A 20932-nucleotide genomic window follows, 5' to 3' on the forward strand; every position below is an offset into this window, starting at 1 on the left:
GAGCCCAACATGGGACTCCATCCTAGGACCCTGGGATCATGACCTGAACTGAAGGCAGATGCTTAATTGAGCCACCCAGGCACCCCTACTTATGTATATCATCTTGCTTAATAATTTCAGTAATCCCATGAATTAGGGCTGTTATTATCTTCATTTTACAGATGAGAAGAGAGACACAGAATGGGTAAGTGACTTGCTAAGGACTACGCAGCTTCTAGGTGGTGGAGCCCAGTGTCTGGGAGTGTCTGATCCCGGATACCAAACCTTCACCCATGATGTTACAGTGCCAGTTTTTTTTTTTTTAATTTATTTATGATAGTCACACACAGAGAGAGAGAGAGGCAGAGACATAGGCAGAGGGAGAAGCAGGCTCCATGCACCGGGAGCCCGACGTGGGATTCGATCCCGGGTCTCCAGGATCGCGCCCTGGGCCAAAGGCAGGCGCTAAACCACTGCGCCACCCAGGGATCCCTACAGTGCCAGTTTTATAGAATTTCACAGATGTCTCCAAACTGTGACTCTACTCTCAAGGGAGGGTCCTCTAGTGTAACCTCAGCTTCTGTTGGCAACTCTTCACTTTTGACTGTCAAGATAGATTCTCTGAGATGTGAGGTATCATGTCCCTGTCTTAGGTCAGTTTGGTTACAAGCTACTGGCTGTTGGCTAAGACGCTTCCCGAGCCCCAGGCCCCCAGATTTCACTGAGTACGGAGATGGCTGCGTTCTTCATAGACTCTGGGTTTGCCTGTTCCAAAAATGGTGATTTCTATAGCAACCATTTATTCTAGCAGATGTGTGCCTGGTATGGTTGGCAGAGGGTGGGATCAGAAATGGAAACGGCCTTTTATTCTTCACTTGCTGAATGCATACCCTGTATGTGAGGCACATAACAGAGAAAAAACATGGTATCCTTAGAATCTGTGTAAAAGCTATGGCCCAGCAAAGAGGTAATTATTACTTAAGAGTGATTTTTGTCTGGAACTTGAGTTGGCTGTGTTCTGTTTCTGGTTCCTCAGGGAGCATTTTGTGGCATGTACCCATTGGTTCAGTTCAATGGACAGTTGTCACCTTGGTTTCTGTAGAATGCAAACATTTACCATTAGAGTGGGGTAAATAAACATGGAGGGCATGGCACTGTCTCGGCTTTTAAGGGCCTCAAAGTCCGTGTTCCTATATACTACTTAGGGCTTTTTTGGTTGTAAGTTAAAAAAAAACCCAAACAAAAAAACCAGAAAGCCCCCCCCCACCCCGCCCCAATTTGTGCTAGCTTAAGCCCAATAAGAGGATTTGTTATTGTGATCTAGCAGTGTTTCCTGGAGCCCAAGGGTAGGGATAGAGCCCCACCTTTGAAGGCAGGTGAACGGAACCAAGAGCTAGTTGTCAGAAACTCAGGCAGTATTCTCTTTCTTTGTCTCATCCTCACTTTGGGCCGTGCATCCAGTTTCATTTTTATCTCTCTGCAAACAAGTGATCTTTAGATGCTGGTCTGGGACTCCCTGGTTTACGTGTGATAAGACCTAATAGAATTTTCCATGCCCATATCCCCAATTCTAGAAGAGAGGGAATCTGGCTGATATAGTTTGGATGGGTGTCTGCCCTAGGTCAGTCACTCACCGAAGGCTTTGTGATGAGGGCTTTTGTCTTCGTTTGCTTGGGCTGCCATAGCAAAAACCACAGGCTGGGTGGCTTCAATGATACGATTTGTTTTCTCACAGCCTGGGGGTTGGAAAGGCCAAGATCAAGTTCCAGCATGGTCAGAATCTGGTGAGCTCTCTTCCTGGCTTGCAGATGTCTCCCTTCTCACTGTGTCCTCATGTGGTAGAGAGTGGGGAGAAGATAGCAAATAAGAGCGAGCAACCTCTCTGGTGTCTCTCTTATAAGGACACTAATCCTTTCCAATAGGGCCCCACCCTTGTGATCTCATTTAACCTTAATGATCTCTGTATGGGGTCCTTTCTCTAAATATAATCACATTGGCCATCAGGGTTTTAAGAATTTTTTTTTTTTAGATTTTATTTATTTATTTATTCATGAGAGACACAGAGAGAGACAGAAACATTGGCAGAGGGAGAAGCAGGCTGTCATCAAGGAGCCTGATGTGGGACTCGATCCCAGGACCTGAGCCAAAAGCAGATGCTCAACCATGGGGCCCCCCAAGTATCCCTCAATGTATGTATTTTGGGGTTACATGGTACGGTCACACACAATAGCAGTTATGTAGTACGACATGGCTGCTGGGATCTACCATTGGGCCTGTGGATTGGAAGGGGCCTTATTGGGGCCCCCAGAAGGAGATCCCGGTAGATGGGAAGGCTAAACACAATGCCAAGACAGTGCTGATGCCAGGTTAGAATCTGAACCTCATTGTTGATGTCCTGCATTTAGGATGAATGGCTTCATACATGTATAAATATATATACACATATGTATGTGTAAGTCTAGAGAGGACTTTCTGGAGAAGGAATGAAGGAATGTGTGAGGATGGCCTTGGGTCCTGTTGGCTATTAACACACTAATGAGCTGCTCTCCACATTGGAGCACACATGGATTTGAAATTAAGCATGAATTCCCATTTCTCATGCTTAATGGTTGCTCTGTCCCGAGGAATCATCAGGAGCAAGTGGATTTACAGTTTGTTGGTCTCTTAGTTCCTCCGTCCAGAGGAGTTAAGGCTCTTATTGACAGTGGCCTTAAAATAGGATTTTTAATAGAATAAAAAGGGGTGGTGTAAGGCCAGGCATTGCTGTCACCTATGGCTAAATGACCATATGGGCACCAGGCCGGTGCGCGGAGTCTTTGGCGGTGTATGTTCCGAGCCAGTGGGATATGTTCTACTACAGAGACCAGATGATGAATATATTTTTAAACTTGGAACCCATGAACCACTTATTATTTTTGAATTAGGAATCAAAACATATGAATAATCTCAACAGGGTTTCAGCAGATGGATTTTGCTTTTAAGGTCACTTTGCTTTGGGGAGATGGTTGGGGGATAATGGGGAGCAAAGTCCAGCTTGGTTCTGTGACTCCCAGGACATCTATGTCATGTTTGCTCAATTTACCAGCCACCGTGGGTGTTATGCGAGACACATCGCCGCAGGGTCAGGGTAACTCATGGAAGCAAACAGCCTTCTTTATTTTTTAATACATCAGTGTCACCAGTGCTTACAGCAGAGGCCGTGAGAAGACGACGGGCTCCGGTGGCCATGTCTTCCTGGCTGTGGTGACAGAAAAGGCAGCGCTGGTGGCAGACTTCTCAGGTTTGCCCCCAAATGTCTCTCCCAGCCTCTCCTGCTGCCCCTCGGAATCTCTCCCATAGTTTCGGCCCCCGACCTCCTACCAAACAAGGTCCGGAACTGAGGTGTTCTGGAATTCCACCCTTGCTAAGCTCTGGGATTAGGGCTGGGCATTTAGAGAGGGGACTGTGGGACAGGAACAAATACCCAAACATTAACCCCTTGGGCCCATAGCCCTGAGAGGCCTCAGCACTGCGGCCACTGGCAGATCGGCGTCTCTTGGCCACATCCCGGAAACCCGAGCTCCTCGCACCAGAAGGACACAGTTAAGCCAAGCCAGGCTGATGAAAATGTCCGTCCTTGGTGGCTCTGCCCACGCACCTGTTCCAGCCTCTCACTCCGCATGGTCAGTCGGACACAGGTATTGGAGGATCATCAAGTGCAGAGTGCGGTTCAAGGCCATGGAGGAAGAGGGCTCAAGAGCAAGACAGAGTCAGCCTGCTGCCCTCTGGGAGCTTGCATGTGACCAGGGCATGGCCATCCACGTGCTCGCCCAGCCCTAAGGGAGGGGACGAGCAGGTGCGGGCAGGAGAGCATTAACTATTACTCTCTTTTCTGTGCCTCCTGCAGATCCTCATCTACCTATTGTCCTTTACATTCTTGTTGTAGTTAAAAAACAAAACACAACACAATAGCAACACATACACTCATCTTTAAAAATGCAGCCATACAAAGATAGTTAAAATTTCTCATCCTCCCCATTTCAGCCCCCCCTAAGGAAATTACTGTGGATTTCATTTTCATGAAATGATTTGAAACTTATAGAAAAGTTTCAAGAATAATATAGAGAACTCTCCTATCGGGGCGCCTGGGTGGCTCGGTCGTATGAGTGTCGGACTCTTGGGTTTGGCTCTGGTTGTGATCTTGGGATCATGGGATCGAGCCACACTCAGTGCGGAGTCTGCTTCTCCTCCCTCCTCCTCTGTTTCCCCCCCTTGCTCTCTCCCCCAAATAAGTAAAGTCTTTAAAAAAAAAAAAAAGAACTCTCCTATCACCTTTACCAATTTGGGGTTTACCAATTTTTAACATTTTGCTCCCTGGCTTTCTTTCCTGATGTATAACCACAGGGTGGCCTGCTGTGGTGGGAGGTAGGCGGCATGAGCCTTTTCCACTTCAGATGTGCGGATCCACGGCCCAGAGCTGTTGAGCAACGTGCCCAAGGTCGCATAACTATCAGAAGGCACAGCCAGCGTTCCCACACGATTCCCCCATGATGTCACTCTTATTTTCATTTTTGTTTTCCTCCCAGAGCTTTTTTTTTTTTTTTTTTCCAGTCAAGACTGCAGAAGGCTCATCCAGTTCCTTCACAAGGGGGACATGGTGACAGAGAAGTAGATGGTGGATGTTCTCTTCCTGTGGTCCTCTCAGACCAGTGACCTTTGCTCCCCCACTTCGGTTTTCCCTGGGCAACAGGCAGACTCGCAGTTGGGGGGTGTCTAGGGCGCACCTTGTTGTAGGAGTGGCCCCTTTACCTTCCTTTGGACCCTTTTTTGCTTTGGGCAGCAAGATGAGGTCTTGTAGGGTCCAACCCAACCCCCATTGAGGGAATTCAGTCCACAGATGTACCTGTTTTTCCTGGAAGAGGCCACAGAGAGAACAGACCCCCCAAAGCGGCCCTTCTCGGTGAGAGGCAAAGTTAGCCCTGCTTTGGGGCAGATCTGTGTCTGCGTGCTGCTGGCCGTGGGGCCGCCGTGTCCACCTCCGTAACAGGAGCGGGCGGGCCGGGCCGCTGTGCCCTCCGGCAGGCCCACGGCCTCGCGGCCTGGCTGCGTGGGTAGTCCGGGCGGAAGGGCTGAAACCCGCCGCGCTCAGAGGCTCTGCCGTTTGAAGGATCTTCCTGGCTCCGAACCCTTTGCTTCTGTGCTCCGTCCCTGGAATCCGTCCCTTCTGCCCAGGCACGGATAATGCCTTCATCTCCCGCCAGCTCTGCCCCATCTGCTCTTAAAGCGAGGTGAATCTGCTGCTTGTGCTGAGCCATCTAGATGGAGCCACAAAGCAGGCGCCTCGTGATCGCCTTCTCCCCGTTTCCTTATCCAGGCAGAGTTTTCCTGGCAGCCGCTCCTTCTGGCCGTGTGTCTCCCTTCGGGAGCATGGCAGGTTACTGGGGTGGCAGTGGCCCTCAGGGTGATGTCGCTGTGGACTGGCCTGCCCCACTGAGTCCTGGTGGGGGGGTGCCCAGGAAATCTGGCGGGGCAGGGGCCGGGTGCTGTGGTCTAGGATGCAGAAGTTAGCGCAGCTCCTCACCCCTGATGAGGGGGAGCTGAGTGCTGCTGTTGGGAGGGACCCCGGCCTTGTCTTCATCGAGGTGGGTTGGTTAGGGACTTGAGCTGCAGTGACCACAGGGCCAGGAGAGCTGGGGCCATAACCAGACATACTGCCTCTTGAGGTTCTGAGCACGGTTTCCCCGGACAGGTGCGAATTCTTGTGTGTTCCCGACTGAAGCCAGGGGCCCAGGTCCATGGGCTTGGGAAGGGCCACCCTGACCTCTCCACCTGCCAGTCCACACAGACTCCATTCCACTGCATCACTCTTCCTCTGGGACTAGCTGTGGCGTACCCTGACCGTTCCTGTAGAGTAGCCTGGGTCCCTCTGCAGATCGGAAGCATCCTGAAGGCCAGAACCTGTCCTTTTTCCAGTTGAGCAGAGACAGGGAGTGCTGCCCCTGGCCCCTACTTTGAGCCCTGGCTCTCTGGTGCCTGGACCAGGGCTGCACTACCTCTGCCCACCCTTTCCCCTCCTGGTGCCTCTCCTTCCAGGGGAATCCAGGTTGCACCCTTGACTCCCATAGCCTGGTGGCAGCAGTGACTCCTGAGGGACAGTGTGTATCTGAGGATGGAGGCGGGAGGGGAGATGTATGTGCATTTTAAAAGCCCCTTCATGTGTGAAGTCCCTTCCTGGCATGTCCTCCCCTGAGAATCCCTACCCTGGATAGTTCTCTTCCACAGCAGCCCAGAGATCACAGGGTTCTCTGAGTGGCCTGCTGACCACCTGCATGGGAATCCCACAGGCTACGCATTAAAATCCCTTGGCCCACAGGGATGGATGAATTCAGAACCTGGAGTAGGAACAGAAATTTGTATAAATGAGCTCCTAGGTCATTCTGGTGTGCACTAAAATTAGAGAAGCACTGTGACGGTCCGAACCCTCACTGCCAACCCCACCATAAGCACGTGTGTGCGCGCGCACATACCCACACCCACACATGCACACACCCTGTGTAATGGTTGCTCCTGCTGCTGAGAATGCACTCATTCCAGGTGTGGGTCAGGGGGAGATGGAGATGGTCGGATGGGCTGTGCATCATTACTTGGGTCGGTGGCAGTTAGAAGAGGGAAGGAGAACAAGGGAGAATCTCAGAATGGGGTTCTTTCTTTTTTTTTCTTAAAGGTTTTGTATTTATTTATCCATGAGGGACAGGACAGAGGCAGAGACACAGGCAGAGGGAGAAGCAGGCTTCCTGGAGAGCCTGATGTGGGACTCGATCCCAGTACCCTGGGATAATGCCCTGAGCCGAAGGCAGATGCTCAACTGCTGAGCCATCCAGGTGTCCCCTCAGAATGGGATTCTTGTGGGGTGCCGGGGAGGCAGGAGGGCTCAGGGTGGGCAAAGCCATGGCCTTGCACAGCTCTGTCTCACTCATCAGGTGTCACATGTGTTCCCCTTGGCTTTGGGAAGGGTTCTGTGATTCATCTTGTGCACTGGAGAATTCAGCTCCACGTGTGTCTTCAGGTGGAGCTCTAGAGTCCCTATCTGTCACCTCCCAGAGGGCTGGAGGCTGGGGCTGAGTGTAGAGAAGGCCTCCCTCCACGCCTAGCCCTCCTGACTGCATCACTGTGATGTGAGGCCGGTTAATCAAGATCTGATGGGGAGGATACGGGACTCAGAGTCAGGCCTGCCCCAGTCTAGGCCTTCTTGCTTCATTTTGGTGAAGATTTTGGGAAATCTCTTTCCCACTCTGGGAGCTCATTCTCCTGGCCACTGGCAGCATCCACAGCCACAATGAGGAGTGAGAAACCTTTAGAGCCACACAGCTTCCTTAGGAGGGCCTGAGTAGGGGGGATCCTGGGGAGTCAGTGATTGGGGGGGTGGTGCACCCTAGTGATGCAGTGTCCACTGGCCTGCATGCCTGCCCCATACCAGCATCAACACCCAGAAGTACTTCTGGGGGGCTGACTCCCAGGCTGAGGGGCAGGCTGCTCCTGCTTTATGGGAGGCAGCTTCCCAGGCACTTCTGCAAAGGCCATGTGAACAGTGGCTGAGACGTGGTTCTGGAGATGAGGGATGCCATCCACGTGGGCCCAGGTCGGGGGTGGGGGTGGGGGTGGTCAAAGATCTCAGCTTCAGGAATCAGACGATTCTGGGTTTGAATCCTAACTCAAACACTTGTTAGCTGTAGAGTCTTGGGCAAATAACTTAAACATCTGACCGTTAGGTTTCTCACCTGCAAAATGGGGGATTGGAAGAGCTGCCTCTAGGATGTGTTATGAGGATGTGGTGCCTTTTATTAAACCCTTCCTAGCACCTGGCTCACAGTAAATACTAAATGAGGGCTGGCAGCACCGATCCTCCTAGGCGTGTTTTGGAAGACGCTCGTCATCGTGGAAAGTGGAGCTCAGGCCTTCAAAGATAAGCAGTGTCTGGTTTGGGGTACTGACTGGTGCTACCCTTGGCTGGTTTTGAAGGGGCCTAGGTCGGTGCAGTCAATTTGTCTTCCCCAGAGTGTGCCTGTGCCTGTCACCTGCCCCTTGATGTACCATTTATCCTACCCAGGTTCCCTTTGTTGGGGCACCGGAGCTGCCAGGGGAGTCTGACAGCCACTCTGGGGTTGAACAGTCTTCGAGCATCTCGGGTCGCGCAGCGGGAAGGGAAGGGACAGGGTGGGCGAGGTGGTCCCAGAGTGCATCCAGGTGCCCCGATCCTTGGTTTTCGCCTTGGATCTGGATGGGAGGCAGCATGCTGCAGCTCGGAGCCCGTTTGGACCGGGGACATACAGTTCCCTCTTGAGCTCCGGAGGCCACTTCTCTCTCCTTTTCTTCACTTTGAAAAGAGTCAGCAAAATCCTTATTTCCATAAGCATTTTTTCTGGCTGTAAAAAGCCGAATCCCAAACCTGTTATTATAGCTGTTCATGCTATTTTAATCTGCTCTGTTTAGAGGTAAGAGGGTAGCAGTGACTCTGCAATTATGGAGTACATTTGATCCGTGGCACAGCTACCAGAGCCGGTGGAGGGCCCTCAGAGTGGGATGGTGCTGTGTGTGGCAAATCACTTTCGAATTTACTAAAAATATGCCCCTTTGCAGCCATGCAGATATCATAATTTTCCTCCCTGAGGCTTGTTGAAATTCCCGTTTGCTTCCTGCTGTACGCTGGCTCCCAGCACGTATCCTTTGGTCCCCCCGCCTGTTCCTTCTCATTCTTTGTCTTGATCTCAGACCTGTCTGGTCTCTCTTCCCCCATGGCCCCACCCCACCCCTGTGTTCTTCCTCCCTCTTCCTTTCTGGCTCGAAGAAAACATTTTATATTCTACTGACCAGCATGCTGGTGAAACAGGTTTTTCGTTTGCCATGGTCAGGAGAAAAATACTTGGAATTCTAAATCTACCAACTCTTTCACATTTAAACAAGCTGGCACGCTTGCACGGACGCTGCGCCTCCTACATACAGTAATTGTCACATCCCTAGGCTCCCTTCTCTCTCTCTCTCTCTGCTCCGATTTCATTCACTTTTCTATTTGCAGCCAGCGCAGAATATGGGCCTCTCCCCCTCCCACCCTCCTGCAGCCTGCTTTCTATCCAGTGACCTTGGCTTCCCCGAGTGCTGCACTGTAAATGAAATGTGGCATCACCACATGTATCTTGATAAAATATATCAGTGGATGAATTGATTTTCATATTGATTTCTTTGGACAAGCAAGGTGTGTGTAGAAATCAAGAGTCTCTTAATGATAGTCCTAGAAAGGCAGGATGCCTAGGGAAGAGCAGGATGCCTAGGGAAGAGCACTTAGGAAAAGTTTCTGCTCTTTGGCTTCAGGAGAGGCCTCTTTGCTTTGTGGGCTCACCCTCTTTGTGGGAGGAAAGAGCAGATGTCACCAGGGTGTAAGCCGACAGGGCTGTGCCATCCCGGTGACGGTGGCGTGGGTCTCTGGGGAAAGTGTTCATCTGGATGCCCCCAGCTACTTTGTCCTTGGAGAGAAGCAGAGAAACTCTCAAGCCATATTGGAGGCCCAGCAGCGTGGAGGGACCTGGTTGGGGAGATGGATTTGCATGTGATCTGCATCCCCCCCCGCCCAGCACCACTTCCCACTTTGGTTTGTCAGGTTAGTTGAGATGTGGCACTTACGAATTCAGGTCTCGTGCTGGGACCCAATGGAGCCACAGGGATGTGTTGGATCAGGTGTAATTCGTATGTGTCAACATCGGTGGATGGGTGTGTATCTGTACGTGTGCTTGCAAGTACACACGTATCAAGATGTGCATGGGCGTGGGTATGGGTTGAGTGTGAATGCAGGTAGACAGTGGTCTCCGGGGCTTGCTGTGGCTTTTATTAGCAAGCTCTGGGCAACCGAAAGGACAGTATCCAGTGAGGTGATCAAAACTTCATTTTCTCTCCTCTGCAATTGCTTTCCCAATTCCCTCTCCCAACTGCTCCTAAATAAAATAGATGTTTTCAGCCCTCTATTCGATCCATGAAGTGAGCTGATAGTTGAATCTTTTTATGAGGGTAAATAAGCATAGCTTAAGGTGATGATACTGTGCCTGCATGTGTGTGCTCGTGTCATAAAACACAGTTCATTGGAATATGGGGGATGGCGTGATGGTAACTCATTACACTTTCTGGCTATCTGGCTAACTAAGGCTTAACCGGAGAATCCTTTTGGTTATAAGCCCTGCTGACTTGCTTTACAAAACAGAATAGTACATTTTCCTGCTTTTGTGAGTACCTCATGGTGAACTAATTGAATCCTTTGACATTTCGTGATCGTGCACCCCTGAGGGCTGGTATTTTGGTTATCACTCATGATTCTGTGTGTCATGTGGAAGGTGTAGACCCGGCTTGAGTGAATGTGTACCCTAAGTAGGTGGTTGTTAACAGGGCACGCTTGTCAATGTATGGAGACGTTTTTGGTTGTCAGAGCTGAGGGAGACCTTGGACAATGTGCTGGAGCTCCCTGAGCCTCATAGTGAGAGCAGCACCCACCCTACCCCCTACACAGGTTTGGTGTAACACTGGGATGGTAGTGGGTAGGGGCCATGGCTGCTTCTACACTTCTGACAATGATCAGGACAGTCTCCTTCTCCACTCTGCACCACTACAGATTTGTAGCACTGAGACTGAGAAACCTCCATATAGGCCGTGTGCCTAAAAATTTTTGAAGAAAAATTTTTACTAAATTCTTGCACAACAAAATATTTTGTTTCCGTCGATCTTCTTTTTCATGAGAATCAGGTGCTGGAAACGTTCTGAATAATTGAAGCTTCTCATTCATTGACATTTATTGTTCCATAGAACAAATAGGGAAGCCTGCCAGTTTGCAGATAGGCAGGCCTGTCCCCAGATGTCTCGCCAGTGAATGCCCAGATTTCATTGAAATCATTTAGGACCATTAAAAACCATTAGGGCCACACTGGCTTTAAATGGAACTAAGCAAAATAAATAATCCCAGAGGGGCCATAATTTACCCTTTTCTCTTTGTCTTTGTAACCCAGACTGAATTCCCAGAGACTTGAGCAGAACTTGGTGGTGAGACAAGGTTTGTTCTTGCTTTACTGCACGTCAGAGACAATCTGGCCCTGACACACTTAAAAGTGCTTCCAGAATAGGTAGACATGTTCATTGGTTTTGAATGGCCCCAAGTGCACCTGTGGTGCGATGGGTATGTATCCCCGAGGGCAAATGGGGAGATTTTGTGTACTCTGCGTCTTTGACTCACTTTCTTTGAAGACATTGTTGGAAGTCCAGGAGTGCATATACTAAGAAAGTCCTTTAAGCAGAATATAACTGGTTTTGGGGGGAGATGGGAAGACGGAAAGACCCTTTTTGTTAAAGGAAAAGCTTTTTTTTTTTAAGATTGATTGATTGATTTATGATAGAAAGAGAGAGAGAGGGAGGCAGAGACACAGGAGGAGGGAGAAGCAGGCTCCATGCCGGGAGCCTGACGTGGGACTCGATCCTGGGACTCCAGGATTGTGCCTTGGGCCAAAGGCAGGCGCTAAACTGCTGAGCCACCCAGGGATCCACAAAGGAAAAGCTTTTACTGTGAACTTCATCTTAGCTGAAACTTCAGTGTCGAATATTCTGGAACAGTATTGCTTATCACTTTATTAAGCTACACCCTCTCTGTCTGGAATGCTGTAAATGAGTCTCATTAAATGAGGTCTCTGTCTATGTTTCTGATGCATGCGAGTAGTCCGAGAACATTCAATGCCTAGTTTAGTGGGCAATTTACCAATCCATGGTAACCTCTGGCAGGGGTTCATTACTTCATATAAACGGAAGAGGACAGAGCTGTCCCTGCAAGATTGAGTGATGTTCCCCATCAGTCACAGAGGGTGGAGCCGAGCAGCTGAAGTATGGCTCACCTCTCACGTTGAATTTCAGGGTATGGGCGGGCTGTGTGTATCCTTGGCGGGAGGACTGGAGGTGGGCTTGGACAGCCTAGGTTCTCAGCCTGGTTCTGCTGCCTTCTAGCTGCGTGACGTTGTACAAGTTGCTTCACCACCCTGGCCCTTGTACCGACAACAGCACCCACCCTACCACCTGGGCTTGTATTTGGGACCAAGGGATGAAAGAGCATTGTGTGAATTGCAAAGAGTTGAGTACACATACGGCACCCTGGACGTTGGTTCCATTGTTAAGCAAGGGCAATATTATTTGTAAGCCAGGTTTGGGGAACATCCCAAGCATTGTTTGTGAGAGGAGCCAGAGCTGCTCTGCATGCACTCCTTTAAAGAACTGGTGTCACGATCACTCCATCTGCTGTTTTCTAGCTGAAATGCTAAGTGGATCGTGGGTGTACCTGGGGTCTTTCTCGTTACAGTACAGACTCTGAGGGGGGCTAGATGTGTCTCCCCTCCGTTTGCTTAGATGGAAGTGTATTTATAGCATGGTATAAATACAATCAGAAGGTTCCTATAAAACTCTGTTATTACTGCAGTACAAAGTTAGAAATGCTTGAGGTTTCGGCTTCTTGGCTCTTCCATGCAGCAATGAATATTTTATGGGAAAGGAAATACTTCGTGTCTGACTCTTTTTATAGTGCAGCTACTCACAGGGCTGGTAACCTTCCAGATCTCTCCAGAATCAAAACCGTGGCCTGTCCATCTCTCTGTTCCCTTCTTCACAAATCCATTGGTTCCCTGCCTTGCTGAGGTGTTCATGTTCTCTTGCTGAATGGGTCCCTTGACGAAATGTGTGGGGTACAGTTTCCAATCCTAATTAGTGCCTTAGACCAGAGGTGCTGGCCGCTTACCAGGTCCACCCCACCCCTTCTGGCACCCTGTGGTGCTGGTCAGCCCCGGTCTGGGAGGTATGGTAGCAGAATGGCCTCTGGATTCCCCCCTGAAGATCTCCACCTGTGTCCTTTGCTGAGTGCCCAGTATCCTTGGAATTAAACAAAAGTAACAGGTGAGTCCGAGGTCCCACGGAGCCTGAGGGGCCTTTTGCTTGGAAAAGAGTAGCCATCTTTTTCTGTTTTTGTTGTTTTTAAAGATTTATTCATTTATGATAGACAGAGAGAGAGAGAGAGAGAGGCAGAGATACAGGAGGAGGGAGAAGCAGGCTCCATGCCAGGAGCCCGATGTGGACTCGATTCCGATTCCGGGACTCCAGGATCGTGCCCCAGACCAAAGGCAGACGCCAAACCACTGAGCCACCCAGGGATCCCCCTGAGTAGCCATCTTGATGAGGTTTCCCCGTCAGGCCCTCTTGCTCTGATCCCTTCGGTGACCCTCCAAGCAAGGCTGGAAAATGGGGCCTCAGTAGTCTTGGCCCTGGCTTGCCAGGTCTAGGATCTTGAGCAGGGGAAGTGGGTCTCCTGGCAGGTGAACTTCTGTGGAGCTGGCTCCTCTGGCAGCATGAGGCCATCCTGGCACGGTGTTCAGCTAGATCAGCCTGAGGGTCCTCAGAAACCTGTTATGACTACAGCAGCACCACAGACCAGGCGTACGGCAAGAGTATGGTGTCACAGGGCACCAACCTCAGGTAACTAGCCCAACATGGTTCTTCGGAGGCCATCGCAGGCTGGCAAAATACTTCAGACTCCTGTGGACATGGGCTCAGCGGCCTGTTTTTTTTTTTTTTTTTTTTTCTTCTTTTTAAACCAGGGCTCAGAGAGCCCCCAGTGGGGACAAGATGGTGGGGGAGAAATGGGGCTTCTGAGACGCACAGGAGCAGAGCTGGCTGTGCCTTGGCTCTGGCTCAGGACAGTTTTTTCTTAGCAAGGGTAGGTCTGTGAAAAATGCTTCATGTAATCTGAATATGGGCTCCACACTTCGTTTGGTGGGACTCTGGGAGCTCAACAGTTTCACTGTATTTGCCTTCTGCTGTTTTCTGCCCCTGCTGCTTGTCTTGGCGCCAAAGTAGGTATAGGGAAGGAGTGATTTGCAAGCCTCGGGTGGCTTTGGTTTGATCCCTACTCTGGTTGCATTGCCACCAAATAGAGCTGTGTTTCCTCACTACTGCTTTGTACTGAGCCCTGCTCTGTCCTCTACCCCCTTCCTTTCCTACTTTTCGGTCTTCAGACTTTGTGGGACAAGGCAGAGTGGGGAGTAGAAGACTTTTGGTCTTGCAGGCCTACAGGCTCGCTTGTCTCTTCAGTTGTGCAGGTGAGAACAGGGTATTTAGTATTTTTTAATAAATGGGAATGGGATCAGTTGGTGGCTTCCTGGAGGAATCGAGCCCAGGATTTTTTTTTTTTTTTAAAGATTTTATTTATTTATTCATGATAGTCACAGAGAGAGAGAGAAGCAGAGAGACACAGGCAGAGGGAGAAGCAGGCTCCATGCACTGGGAGCCCGATGTGGGATTCGATCCCGGGTCTCCAGGATCGCGCCCTGGGCCAAAGGCAGGCGCCAAACCGCTGCGCCACCCAGGGATCCCGAGCCCAGGATTTTATACCTAGAATCGACTATGCAGTTTGAGTGTTGAACAGTTGACATTTAGGGTTCCTATGACCACCAAGTTGATGGGTGGGATATAACAAGGCCTGAAAAATTGAAAATCCTCACATGTTCTAAAAGCCTCACTCATATTTTAACTCCCTCCCCATTCTGAAGAAACAATGAACATGGATAAAAGAAATGTAACCAGAGAGAGAAGAAAGAGGGAATTTTTTTTTTTAGGTGCCTATAGTATATTACAGACACTGCCATGTATTTCAAATAAATAACCTTTTAGTTGAATCCCAAAGCCAAAATTCAGCAATTCACTTGTTTTGGGACCTGGATAATCCATAGATGGGATTATTGGTCCTAGGATCAGATAAACCATTGATATTGAGTGTCTCCATCAGTGTCTAGATCCCATGGAAGACTCAAGGACATATGTACTATAATTCCTTCTCTTAGGGCTGGAGACCACATACCTTATACATATGTGCACACTCGTGCAAACACAGATAACAGCTAGTGGATCATCCCAGTGTGGGCTGTACATTCCAGGGCTCCAGAAATTCATGGAGCACTGTGACTGGAGTATCAGGAGGGTGACGGGAGACACTACCTTCTTAGCAAAGTCTTGTGGGCTGCCATGATGGAAAGTGTGGACAGCCTCAGGACATCAGGGAGAAGATGAGAATAAAAAACCCTGCTCCTGAAGATGTATGGTTAGTGCTTAGTGAGTGCCCCACCCCTGAACCCCCACAACAGTGTCCATGACTTAATCCCTGGAACCTGTGAGTAGTGTTAGGTAATTGGCAATGGAAAAGTGAGATTGCTGATCAGCTGGTTTTAAAGTAGAGAAATTATCCTTTATTAACCCTGGCAGGTCCAAAGTAGTCATTATACCCACAAAGTGCCTTTAAGTGAGGAAGAGGGAGGCAGAAGAGTCCGTGTCGGAGTCTGGGAAGATGTGAGGACAGAAGCCGAGGATTAGAGATGACAGCCAGGGAACGACTCAGTCTGAGGTCGGTGGCTTTGAAGATGGGCAAAGGGACCTCAGGCCAAGGAATGAGAGCAGCCTCTAGAAGCTCCATAGACCCTCCAGGGGGCACCTGGGCCTGCCAGCACCTTGACTTTAGCTCAGAGAGACCCATTTTAAACTCCTTGCTTACTTAAAGAAGTGTGAGGTTGTACACTAGTGTTGTTTTAAGCTGCTAAGTTTATGGTAATTTGTTATAGCAGCCAAAGGAAACTAATACAGCAAAGTGGAAGAAAAATGAGCAGCTGGTCCTCAGGGTTGATGGGAGCCAGTGCGATGGTCTTTACTCTTCTCAAAAACTCCTGCAACAGGGAGTGACCTGTTTGAGTCCCTTCCTGGGAAGCCAAGTGAGACTGACTCTTACCCTGCCCACCTTCTTGTGTGGATTAGAGGATCGAGACCCTGCCCATCTCTCTGCCTCAGTTTCTTCTTTGGGATGGATGGCTCCTCTCTCCTCTGCAGCGCCATGCATCTACTTCGTGGGTTTGGAATGTTATGGTGGGGCTCTGGCTGAGTGAGGGAAGTGGATTGTGTGGAATTCAGCTAAAATCTTTTTCCCGCGGGGGACAGCTGTAGGCTTGGACCCTGACGAGAGTGATGTCTGGGGTTCTGATGTCATTCCCCGCCTTCCTTCAACCAGGTCCTTCTTTTAACTTGTCTTCCTTGTGTGAACAACCTGGTGAAGTTTTAAAAATAAGTAGATTCTCCCAGGAAGGACTAAAAATAGCATTAGCCTTCTGTCTTGGCATTTTGCGAAGGTTATTTACCACTGTTTGGAGGGTATGGGTGCTCTGTGTAGGGCCACCCAAGGGCAGCTGTAGAAATGGGGTCTTGTCCCCATAAAGCAGATGGGCTCAGTGAGCTCACGGATCACAGATCTGTCCACGGGCTGTCAGAGTCTGAAAGAACAGCCTCCTTTTACAGATGGGGAGACGGGCCTCGGGAGCTCATAGGGTCTGTGGAAGATCTTAGACGTTGGTGACCTTCTGAGAGCTTTTCTTCCCTACTGGCTCTGGAATGTTCTAAGATTCTCGCCTTCTAGTATCGTCCATCTGGCAGCTGCGGGTGAGTCGTGGTGGTAGTTACAGAGATCAGCTTTCCAGTGTTCTCCCCGAGAGAGGAATGAAAGTAATCATCAGGCGGAACATTGCCTGCCAAAAGGTTTGGTGGGGGACGTTCTACTCCCCATCATGGAACCTGAGAAAAACGTCTCCTGAGGATGACTTTGTCTTGGGCATTTTAGTTTTATTTTTAAGATTCAAGTGTAGATTGAGCGGAAGGGCACTGATCTCCTAGAAGGTCGGGCCAGCCTGTCTCGGCTTTATGGCAGCTCTTTTGCTGGGTAAGGTGTTCTCTACTCCCTCTTTTATTCTCCTGCTCCCCAGGTCTCCACAATTGCCCCATGTCCTGTGTGGCATTTCTTTTCTGGAAGTCTTTACAAATATTGTAGGCATTCTGTTTCTGATGCTTGAATTACATTTATTCCTGGATGCACACAAGGCCCGGGGACCTCCCAGACCCTCTGCTCCTTAGAAGGTTAAACTATTATGGAAACAGACACTGCATCTGTGTCTTCTCTTACTTCTTATATGCAGGGGTGACCTTTGGGGTACATTGTTCGGGAAACCAAGCATTATCTACCATTTGAAGTCGGCTGCTCTCATCTCTCTACCAAAAGAGAAACGAAATCTCATTGTCACGATTAAGGTCACAGCCACCAGCCAACGGTTAAAGAAGCCCTTATGTCCCACTCGCTTCTCCCCTTCTTCCCCATTCTCCTGTCCTCCCCAAGACACGAGCGTCTTAGGAAAGAAAGGGAACGGGAGTAAGCAAGAACGCGGGGAAGGCCTGCGGAAATTTCTATCTCCCAGCCTCCCTGGAGACACACCTTGGCCATGTATTCAGGGACACTGAAGTGGCACTGCACGGGTGTTGGGATGGCAGTCAGGTGTTTGTATGACCAGACCTGAGGATTTCCAGGCCATGACACTTGCGAATCCTTCCAGCCCAATAGACACGTGGATTAGATAGACGGTGTCTTCTGGAAGGGCAACCAGTGCCCTGCCCTCTCTGTAATAGTTCATCTCATTATGGTTGACCTTGTCCTGGTCTTTGGGCAGAGAAGGTAAGGATGGTAGCCATGGACAGCTACTCAATTGGAAGTTGGGGGCTTTCTGAGACCCTGGCGGAGTCCTTGTTCTCCCCAAGAGCTAGGGGAAGGTCCTGCCCGGCTGCTCAGAGCATGTGCCCCTGTTCTGGTGATGAGCGTGGCAAGCCCCAAGCTCTGCATTGATGGGAGGTGGGCAGGTAGTGTCTGCAGGTGAGCACTGCTCTCCTGGGTGCTCCTAAGGAAGGCAGGTGAACAAGGAGTGGCCTGTGCAGTGGCTTGAGGAGAGACATGTTGGGGAGAGGATGAAGGGGTGCCCCAGAGCCGTTGACAGGCCCACCCCTCGGTTCTCTGTCCCCTCACTGGAAAGAAAAGTGGGTGGCATGGGAGAGCAGGGGAACAACTCTTAGGGCCACTATGGGGTTTAACCCAGGGATTTCCCTGTGGTAGAGAAAAACCCAGCCACGTGATTGAAGATGAAGATGAATCCATGTGTAGGATTAGCAGCTCAGGCTTGATGGACTTAGAACTTTGCAGCAGAGCAGGAGAAGGCATAGGACTGTAGGAGGGGTGCATGGGGGGTTTGGAACAGGGTGTGGTTTTCCCAGACAGCAGTAAACCTGGGCTGGAAAAGGCGCGGTTTTCTGCTGTGTTGCTTGGAGCCCACATGCAGAACTTCTAGCATCTTCCTCCGGCACTTAGTCACATCTCCCTTGCTCCTGTCCTATGTTACTGATTTTTAATCTTGTACATGCAACTGTCTGGGGCTTCCCACCAAGTTTTAAGGTCCTTGCAGGTATAGCCTACGTATTACATTTCTTTGAACTTTTCTGTAGTGGCGAGCTCTGTGCCTTGCATTTAGTAGGCAATAAATATTTGTCCGTTTGGATGAATGGCACTGCTGCTCCCTGTTTCCTTTCTCTTAGGGCAGCTGCTTACTCTTGTCCCCACTGTCTCATCAGCCCAGTGTCCACCTCAGAAAAGAGGTGGTGGGACCAACCTCTTCCTCCTCCAGAGGCAGTGGTGTCAGGACTTAAAGATGCATGGCCTGGGGCACCTGGGGCACCAGTGGACGTGTAGGGACAGAGGGGCCCCTGGAATGTGGACTCTACACTTCAGCAGGTGGAAGGAGACCTTCTTGCAGGCTATCCCTTTGAGATGTGGACCTGCCACCGCTCCCTGGTCAAGCTGATGCCTCTGATACAAAGGGGAAAGGGGCTGCCTGTTACTGCCTGGCACCTCACGACTTCCTGCCCCCCCCTGCCCCGAAGGTCCTCCCTTTGTCAGCTCTGCCAGCCTGTTCCATAAGATGGCTTCAGTTTTATTTAGAAATCAGAAGCCTCATTTGACTATAATAGTTTCTTAAGGACTTTCTTTCCTTTTTTAATAAAAGTTTATTTATTCATGAGACACACAGAGGCAGAGTCATAGGCAGAGGGAGAAGCAGGCTTCCTGCAAGGAGCCCAATGTGGGACTCGATCCCAGGACCCCGGGATCATGACCTGAGCCAAAGGTAGACGCTCAACCACTGAGCTAGCCAGGCGCCCTCCTTAAGGATTTTGTAAATGAAACTCATATCACAAAAGTTCCCCAACTTTTCAGATATGAAACAATTATCTCTAGGAGAGTTCCCATTCTCCCCCTTTATTTCTTCCTTTTTCCTGGGAGACCAGCAGTGTGCTCAGCCAGATGGTGAGAGAAGGGGTGTGTCATGGGGGTATTGCCCGCTGGTCCACGGGTGTGTGGTTGGGGACTCTTTGAGACAGTGCTGGTTTCTCTCCAGCCTTTTCTTGCTTTGTTGGCATCCAGCTGTGGAGCAAGACGGAGCACCCTGGCAAGTGACCAGACACAGAGTGGGTGGCAGGAAGGCTCTGTCGCCCTGATAGCCCTGTGTGGAATCCACTTGTCTATGAATGGGAGGCTGTGGGGGAGGTCGGGGAGGAGCACGTGTCTGGCCAGCGTCCAAGGCCAGATGTTCTTTAGTGCCATATGTCTTGATAGGAAGGGTCGGCCTTGAGGGCTTCTGGAGCATGTCCGACCTCTGCTCTTGAACCACCACCATCCTCGTGTCACCCCTGCCTCCTCTGTCAGGGACCTGTGATGGCTCCCTCTGTGCCTACTCTTCCTCCCCACCTTGTCCCGCACTGGTGCTCTGGTCTACGGGACGCCACAATACCCAGCTCTGCTCCTGCTCACCCATCCCTGGATTGACCACACCTTGTGCAGGAATGATGGTGTTCTAGTGCCTGCTTCACCTCCATGCCTTCTCCTCTGCCTCTGCCATCCTTGATGCCTTCCAAGCCCAGCCTCGCACCCACCTGCTCAGGGAAGCCTCTGGGTTTTGGATTCCCACGGACTCTGCATGTGACGATTGTAGTTGGGATCTGATATTTGTGCACGTGAGTTAATAACTGGTTTATGTTAGTTTGTGCATTGTCTTCTCTAAGTTTTAGGGGCTCAGGTAATTGTCTTGTGCTGTTGTACCACCCGCGATGCCAAGTAAACACCTAAGTGATTCTCAACCTGTCCAGGCTCATGAGATAGGAAGGAGACCTGAAAGTTCTTGCCCCCCTCCGGCCTTGCCGAGTTGGCAACTGGCTCAGGGTGCCAAAGGGAAAGTAGTAATGCAATCTAGCTCCTCCACTGCACATTGTTTTCTTAATTTTTTTTTAATTTTATTTATTCATAAGAGACACAGAGAGAGGCAGAGACATAGGCAGAAGGAGAAGCAGGCTCCCTACAGGGAGCCCAATGTAGGGACTCGATCCCAGAACCCTGGGATCACGACCTGAGCCAAAGGCAGACGTGCAACCACTGAGCCACCCAGGAGTCCCTGCCATCTGCATTCTGATAAATAGATGGTGGCCTATTTAATCAGATGGATGTTGCTGCTAGGTAGCAAACAGAAGCAGGAGCTCTTTTGAGCTCCCTCCCTTAGTAACTCCTATTCTGCAGAGCCAGGCACTTGTGCTAGTCAGTAGATAGAGATAGGCGGATCGTTCCAATTTCTCTCTTCTTGAACCTTCTTGGGGCACAGAAGTATCTTACAGACTCATGGCAGGGACGTCGCGTTGGCACTGTGTTTTGGAAGGCTGACCTAAGTACTGTCTCTGGACTCTCCTCATTCTTAACGTGGAATCTGTACACTTTCTCTGTCCTCTTCTGCTGTGGTTCTTGCTCAGCCTGAGGCCTCCCTTCCCAGCTGGTTCCATTGTTCTAAGGAGGGTTTTTCTGGGTGGCTGCTTAATGATTGCAGTGCTAAAATCAAAGTCTGGCTCTACCTCAGGACCCCGCCTCCTCCAGACCACTGTGTGACCTCGGCCAGCTTCCCCCTGCTCACTTCTCCCCCTGCCTGCTGCAGGTGACCAAAGGCTTGTCCAGCATGACTTGTTCCTA

General features: G+C 50.2%; 1 protein-coding gene and 1 long non-coding RNA gene across 5 annotated transcripts in view; one reads left to right on the forward strand and one right to left on the reverse strand.

The window, feature by feature from the left end:
• The window catches only part of ZBTB16 (zinc finger and BTB domain containing 16), a 188339-nt gene that overhangs the window by 58405 nt on the left and 109002 nt on the right, over positions 1 to 20932 (forward strand). The gene's annotated exons all lie outside the window — the stretch shown is intronic.
• LOC144311283 (uncharacterized) lies at positions 102 to 5700 on the reverse strand. Its single transcript, XR_013376836.1, has 3 exons — positions 3062 to 5700; positions 1614 to 1809; positions 102 to 1075 (listed from the first exon to the last, which is right to left on the reverse strand). It is a non-coding gene; the product is annotated as an uncharacterized LOC144311283 (long non-coding RNA).

Source organism: Canis aureus, chromosome 3 (assembly GCF_053574225.1).
Source record: "Canis aureus isolate CA01 chromosome 3, VMU_Caureus_v.1.0, whole genome shotgun sequence".
NCBI classification, from domain to species: Eukaryota; Metazoa; Chordata; class Mammalia; order Carnivora; family Canidae; genus Canis; species Canis aureus.